We start from the raw sequence: 6,064 nt of genomic DNA, 5'->3' as shown, positions 1-6,064 counted from the left end.
CTTAAAGTATATACATTGAGAAAATTCAGCATGAGGGAAAAAGTAGGTTTACAGCTGTAAGTATGCAAAACCCAGAATTTATTCTTATACTTTGTTTATTAATTATTGTATTATTTTCCATACAAACAACTGTAAACTTGTTTTTGTCCCTCCCTGTATTCGTTAAATAGTGCGTCCATTCAAGGACACTCTGCACAAGCCCTGGTTCCCAAGCTTGTCTGCAATTTAGAATCATCTGGGGATGTTTTAAAAATTCTAAAGCCCAGGTCACATTCCACACCAATTAAATCATAATTCCTGGGAATGAGATTATGATATTTTTAAGTTCCCCAATTGCAATGTTATTTGGAAACCGTTGCGTTAAGGTGATATGAAAAATATTTATTATCATGAAAGAATGTTCACAATATATTGCTTTGTCAAAAAAAAAACAATAAGATGCAAAACAGCTGTGTTCTACAGAACAACACTAATTTGTATTCTATTAGCAAGGCTGATCATCTCACTGAAGGGACAGCCTCATTGTCACCTTCGTCACTTTGGTCTGGTGACACGCTCCACCATTACCAAATCTGATTGGACCAAAACTAAGCTGCTGACCTATAGGAAGACAGTCTGTGAATGGGCCAGAAGCTCAGGTTTGCTTGGCATCAAAATCTCTGACCAAGCAGATAAAAGCTGGGCAATCAGAATCTTGTTCTAAGGAAACTGCAATTGTGAATTTTGAAGGAATCTGGCGCTAAAATTGAAATTCAAGGGAAATAAAAAAGGTTTTGCGGCAGAGAAGGAGCCAAGAGAAAGTTAAAACAATGGAAAGGTTGAAAACATTAGTAAACAAATGCTGTGAAGTAGTCAGACACACTGATGGGTCAGTAAGAGGGGAGGGGAGATAGTTTGAAAACACATGCAAAATGGGGAAAGACCAAGAGAGTACCTCATATGCAGCATCAGTGAATCTCCACAAACACTTGTTGAGGGTCTCCAGCACTTTCTTGGATTCAAGACTCACCTGGGCCAGGTTCCATGAGACCTAGTAGAATCCCAAAGATAATTGTCAAGGTAAGTACTGTCATGGTGAGGAAAGTCTCTAAGAAGTTCCTAGGAGAAAAAAAGCTAAAGACTCCAAGGACCAAGAAGGCAAACACCATAGCAGAAACCAAAGAAGGAGGAATTGGTCAAATCCATGAAGAATAAACAGATACGGTGACATCTCTACAAGGCAGGTTCTGTGAAATTTAGACCAATTTTCTGGCAAGAAGCTGGATTGCAGAGCAGCTCCTTCATGGGGGTCTTTGTACCTGGCACCTGGAAATTTTTGAATTCTAATTTGCAACTATGTTAAGCCTGGACTTTAAAGAATAAATGCAATAAAATTTATTTCTCAAGCACTATGCTTCATAAAAGAGGGCACTTGAGTGCTAATCCCAATTACTATGTTACGACTACCTGTGCAGGTGACATGGGAAGAATCCATTCCCTTTCTGGGCATCTCAACTTTCCACCTATCATCAGGTAATCAAGTGAGTTTCCACCAGCCATAAACTGTGATGATTTTATTATTATGTAACTTAATCTAGGATTTTAGAATTCCCTCTCTCTGAGTAACCATCTAAAAAACAAGTATGTTTTAATATTAATCACTTGGCAATGTATTTAGGCAAATGTGTTGCCAGTGATGTCCAACTAAAGGTTCAGTATTTGAAGTCATTTAACATGGAATGTCAGTATTGACAGTTTTAAGAAAATCAATTTCCAGATCTTTATATTTTAAGTGACTTTTTCCTAAACCTGAGAATGTGCCTGTGGTCAAAGTATCATATCTATTTTCTCTTTCTACCTTTACTTTCCCTACTGCCTTTTTCCACTTTATCAAAGAAAAAAAAGCAAAGAACACCTCTTGCCCGTTGTGAACTTAAGAAGGTTGCATTTCCCTAGATGTAAAGACTATGGGATGGCAAACAAAGGGCAATTCAAAATTTTGATGTCTGTGAAGCTTCCTTTAATCATTAAGACACGTTTTGGGTTTCTGTTGCTTTTTTTTAAGATTTCAAGGAAGAGGGGATAAAATATTCTGTTTTAACTTTCTCTGAGTGTTTCAAGTTCGAGTGGAGATAAGTTTGTGAGATTTTATTATTTTTTTTAGCATATACTCAGACTCATAGAAGAAATATTTTCATTAACATTTGCTGAAATATTATTGCTACTGTAAGTTCACATGTGTCTTCTTTTTGAGCAGGTCTCCTGCCCACCATCACACGTCAACAACTTTTCTGCTTATTTTTTCTTTCTCGCTACATACTTATGTGATTTGGACTAACTTTAATGGAAGTGTTGTAGGTTCTTCTGCAAATAATGCACTTAGAAACAATCATTAGAAAATTTCACGTAGCTGTCCACTCCTTAGTGACCTTTTAGTTAACTCGCACTAAAACTCCTCTCATTTTAGAAATAAGGCATACTTATCCAGAGACATACCCTTTATTTAAAAACTGCATCCATCATATTAATAAATGCATTTCTGTTAAATCTACTTTAGTGGATAACAATTATTTATAAAAAATATAATGTATTCAGGTTTCTTTGATAAATTAATATTAAATATAATCACAACTCAATCCAAAAAAATTTATTTAATTTATTTAACACTTAGAGCTTTGTGGTAACAGACAATAAATGAGTTTTCAGATGTCATATTGTGTATATATTTTGTTTCAGAAAGGTAGAAAGGTATAATCAAAACATAAAGACTTTAACCAAAAAAATCAGTGAGGCAAGTGTAAGGGGAATAAGGAGGAAAAGGAACAATGTATACTTTCTGACAAAAGAACTTATTGATGTGTCTTTTAAATATACAATTCTGGGTATCAAATCACTATGGAATTAGATTCCAGTATCTATATTTAAGAGCACTGTAATAGTTTTAATTTAAAATGTTAATATTTAAATATTGTAGAAATGGCACATTTGGTAACTATTAAACCCATAATGAAAATTTTAAATGTTGATTTAAAATAAGCAATTGGTCAACAATAAAGATTAAAAGAAAAAAGAGAGAGAGAAAAAAATAATAAAATGAGCAATTGAGTATCTCAAATTTTCAAAATGTTTATAGGGAGTAATAAAATGAGACATTGAAGATTTATAAAAGATACACTTATATTTAGTCTTTAATATTTTATGCCTCTACAGATAGTCTTATTGAAGTCATGAAAACATTCAAAATATATTGCTTGCTAAATGACAGTCATAATATGATACATTTCAATTTTTAAAAATGTATTTTTAGCCCTAGCTGGTTTGGCTCAGTGGATAGAGCGTTGGCCTGTGGACTGAAGGGTCCCAGGTTCAATTCCAGTCAAGGGCACATGCATGAGGCAGCCAATCAATTATTCTCATCATTGATGTTTCTATCTTTCTCTCCTCTCCCTTCCTCTCAGAAATCAATAAAAATACAAATGTATTTTTATTGATTTCTGAGAGGAAGGGAGAGGGAAAAAGAGACAAAAACATCAGTGATGAGAGAGAACCATTTATAGGCTGCCTCCTGTATGCCCCACACTGTGGATCGAACCCACCGCCAGGGTATGTACCCTGACTGGGAATCAAACCATTATCTCCTGGTTCATAGATCAGTGCCAATCTATGGAGCCATACTGGCTGAGCCGATACATCGCAATTTTTAAAATCTACAAATGTCATTAATTTTAGCATGTTCTGTTAATTATTTGAAATATATTCATTAGATTATAATATTAATATTAAACATGAAAATATTAATAATGGTTATCTCTGGATGGTGCAATTATGAGTGATTTTTATTTTCCTTTTAGTATATCTGTTATATCCTGAGCACATATTATTTACATTATAAGAAAAAATTATTTAATACAGTAAAGTGTATTCTTTGATCTGGACATTAACCGCTTTTCTAAGCAAAAATAAAAAGAATAACAAAAACAAAAATCGCTGCAGAATTTGATTCTCTGATAGTAATTCTGAAGCTTTAGCTACAACAAATGCTAAAGTAAAACCTTGTTTCTTGATCCTAAATTCAGCTGTCTTTATCCAGGATTCTCAGGACATTAATTCTGAACAAGGAGTGCAGAATCAGGCCCCCTAATAGCAACGGTACTACATCACTAAAAATGTGCTGGATAAGTCTTTGTAAAAAGGCCAATCAGCAGAAAACACATTCTATAAAGGCACCTCCTGCGTGGTCGTGAATTATCCTTGCCTTAACTGAAAAAATACAGGAAAGAAAGAACACAGAAATAGTAGTCAACTTACATTCTGCATTAAGTTTGAATTATTATTCTTCAAGGAGTTCTGAGGCTGCTCGGTGTGTATTAAATCTCAAACAAGTTACAGGTTTTTGGAACCGAACAGTAATTGGTTTGTAAAACTGGCTTAAGCATTTCCATCTGCACACATAAAATTTTGATTAATTTTCTTCCTAGCTATGTGGTGAGGCATAGCAATGTATTTTGACATTGAGCTCTTATCCACATTTAGAAGACTGAAACGTCATTATACTTTCTGTGAAGACATTTCTAGATAAGAATAGACTATACAAAAATAGTACCAGGTGATACTTGGCTGGTAGTCAAATGGAGCTCCACTTTGTCTATAAATAAAATTTTCAAAGAACTCAATTCTACAAACACTTGAATGAACATTTTGGTTGTGTTAGTTTCATCTTGCATGTTTCAGAAATATTCTAACCAGAAGATATCCTGATAGCCCTATGTCAATACACAGCTCTTTCCTCAACTCCAAGGTTTCTTCTTAATTTAAGACGTAGAAAACAAAGTTTTGCAGGGAGTATAAATAAGAACACTCTAATAAGCAAAGAATGATTATACTTAATCTAGCTCAGTGGGTTAGTGAAATAGAACTTTGAATGCCAAATGGGATATTAAGGCAAGACCCTCATGTCTTGAATCTACACTTATTTCAAATGTACAACTTATGGCAATTCTTTAGATAATATCTAAATATTTAAGAAAGAGAATACTTGAGTTTTATGGGACGGGAGCTTTACTCCCTAAAAGTGGGGCTTTAGTTGAAATAGAAGCAGCTTAAAGTGATGGACAATTCTAGTGCACTTGGATTTGAAATGAGGTTCCTGGAGAAAAGAAACTGTTCTAAAGTTTGAACTGCCCACCAAATCAATCCTGACCTACAAAAACAAAATATTTCCTTTTAATATGAGATGAATTTGTCTAAGATATTACTATTATTTATTAGCATATAATTATTTTTAATATTTTTTATTTCAGAGAGGAGAGACAGAGAGATAGAAACATCAATGAGAAAGAAACATCGATCATCTGCCTCCTGCACACATCTCTCTTGGGGGTGGAGCCCACAACCCGGGCTTGTGCCCTGACTGGGAATTGACTCGTGACTTCCTGGTTCATGGGATGACACTCAATCAACTGAGCCACACCAGCCGGGTGAAAATTATTCATAAAATCAGATTTTTGTGCTAGCTTTTGCTCTCTCTTCTATGCTTCTCCATCATACTCTCATCCTGTAATTGCTCACACAGTGCCCTTGCAAAAACTTGTCTAATTTATTTAGAGACCAGACTAACATAATTCCACGATTACTTCCAATGAGGTGTTAGAAACAGTAGAGTGGAACACTAGAACTTGAACACCAGTGCTAGTACTCTGCCTGGATGTTTCACATTTCAGACAAGTTACCTAAAAACCTAAAACTTTTGTTTCATCATTTAAATGGAAATAGTAATATTCCAACTATGGTGCAAGGAATAAATGAGGTAATATAGGGAAACAAATTTTCCACCATCTCTGATGCATACTAGTTCCTTCCTCAAGAAGTGTTCTGTTACATTGTACCCAAATGTACCACCTGTTGGGTTATATTTATTGAAAATCAGCCACAGCAGAATCTCTATAGCAGTAACACTAAGACATCAGAATTATGTGAAAACAATATTCTTCTGGTCATGAAGTCCAGTGGATAAATTGGTGCATTTGTTTAATAATTTGGTCAATGTTGTTTACTCTAAACTTTTTAATTGCCTTTGGACTTCAGT

The sequence above is a fragment of the Myotis nattereri genome (assembly GCF_964212035.1).
Source record: "Myotis nattereri genome assembly, chromosome: 11".
In the NCBI taxonomy this organism is placed as follows: domain Eukaryota; kingdom Metazoa; phylum Chordata; class Mammalia; order Chiroptera; family Vespertilionidae; genus Myotis; species Myotis nattereri.
Note: the sequence above shows the minus strand (reverse complement) of the source record.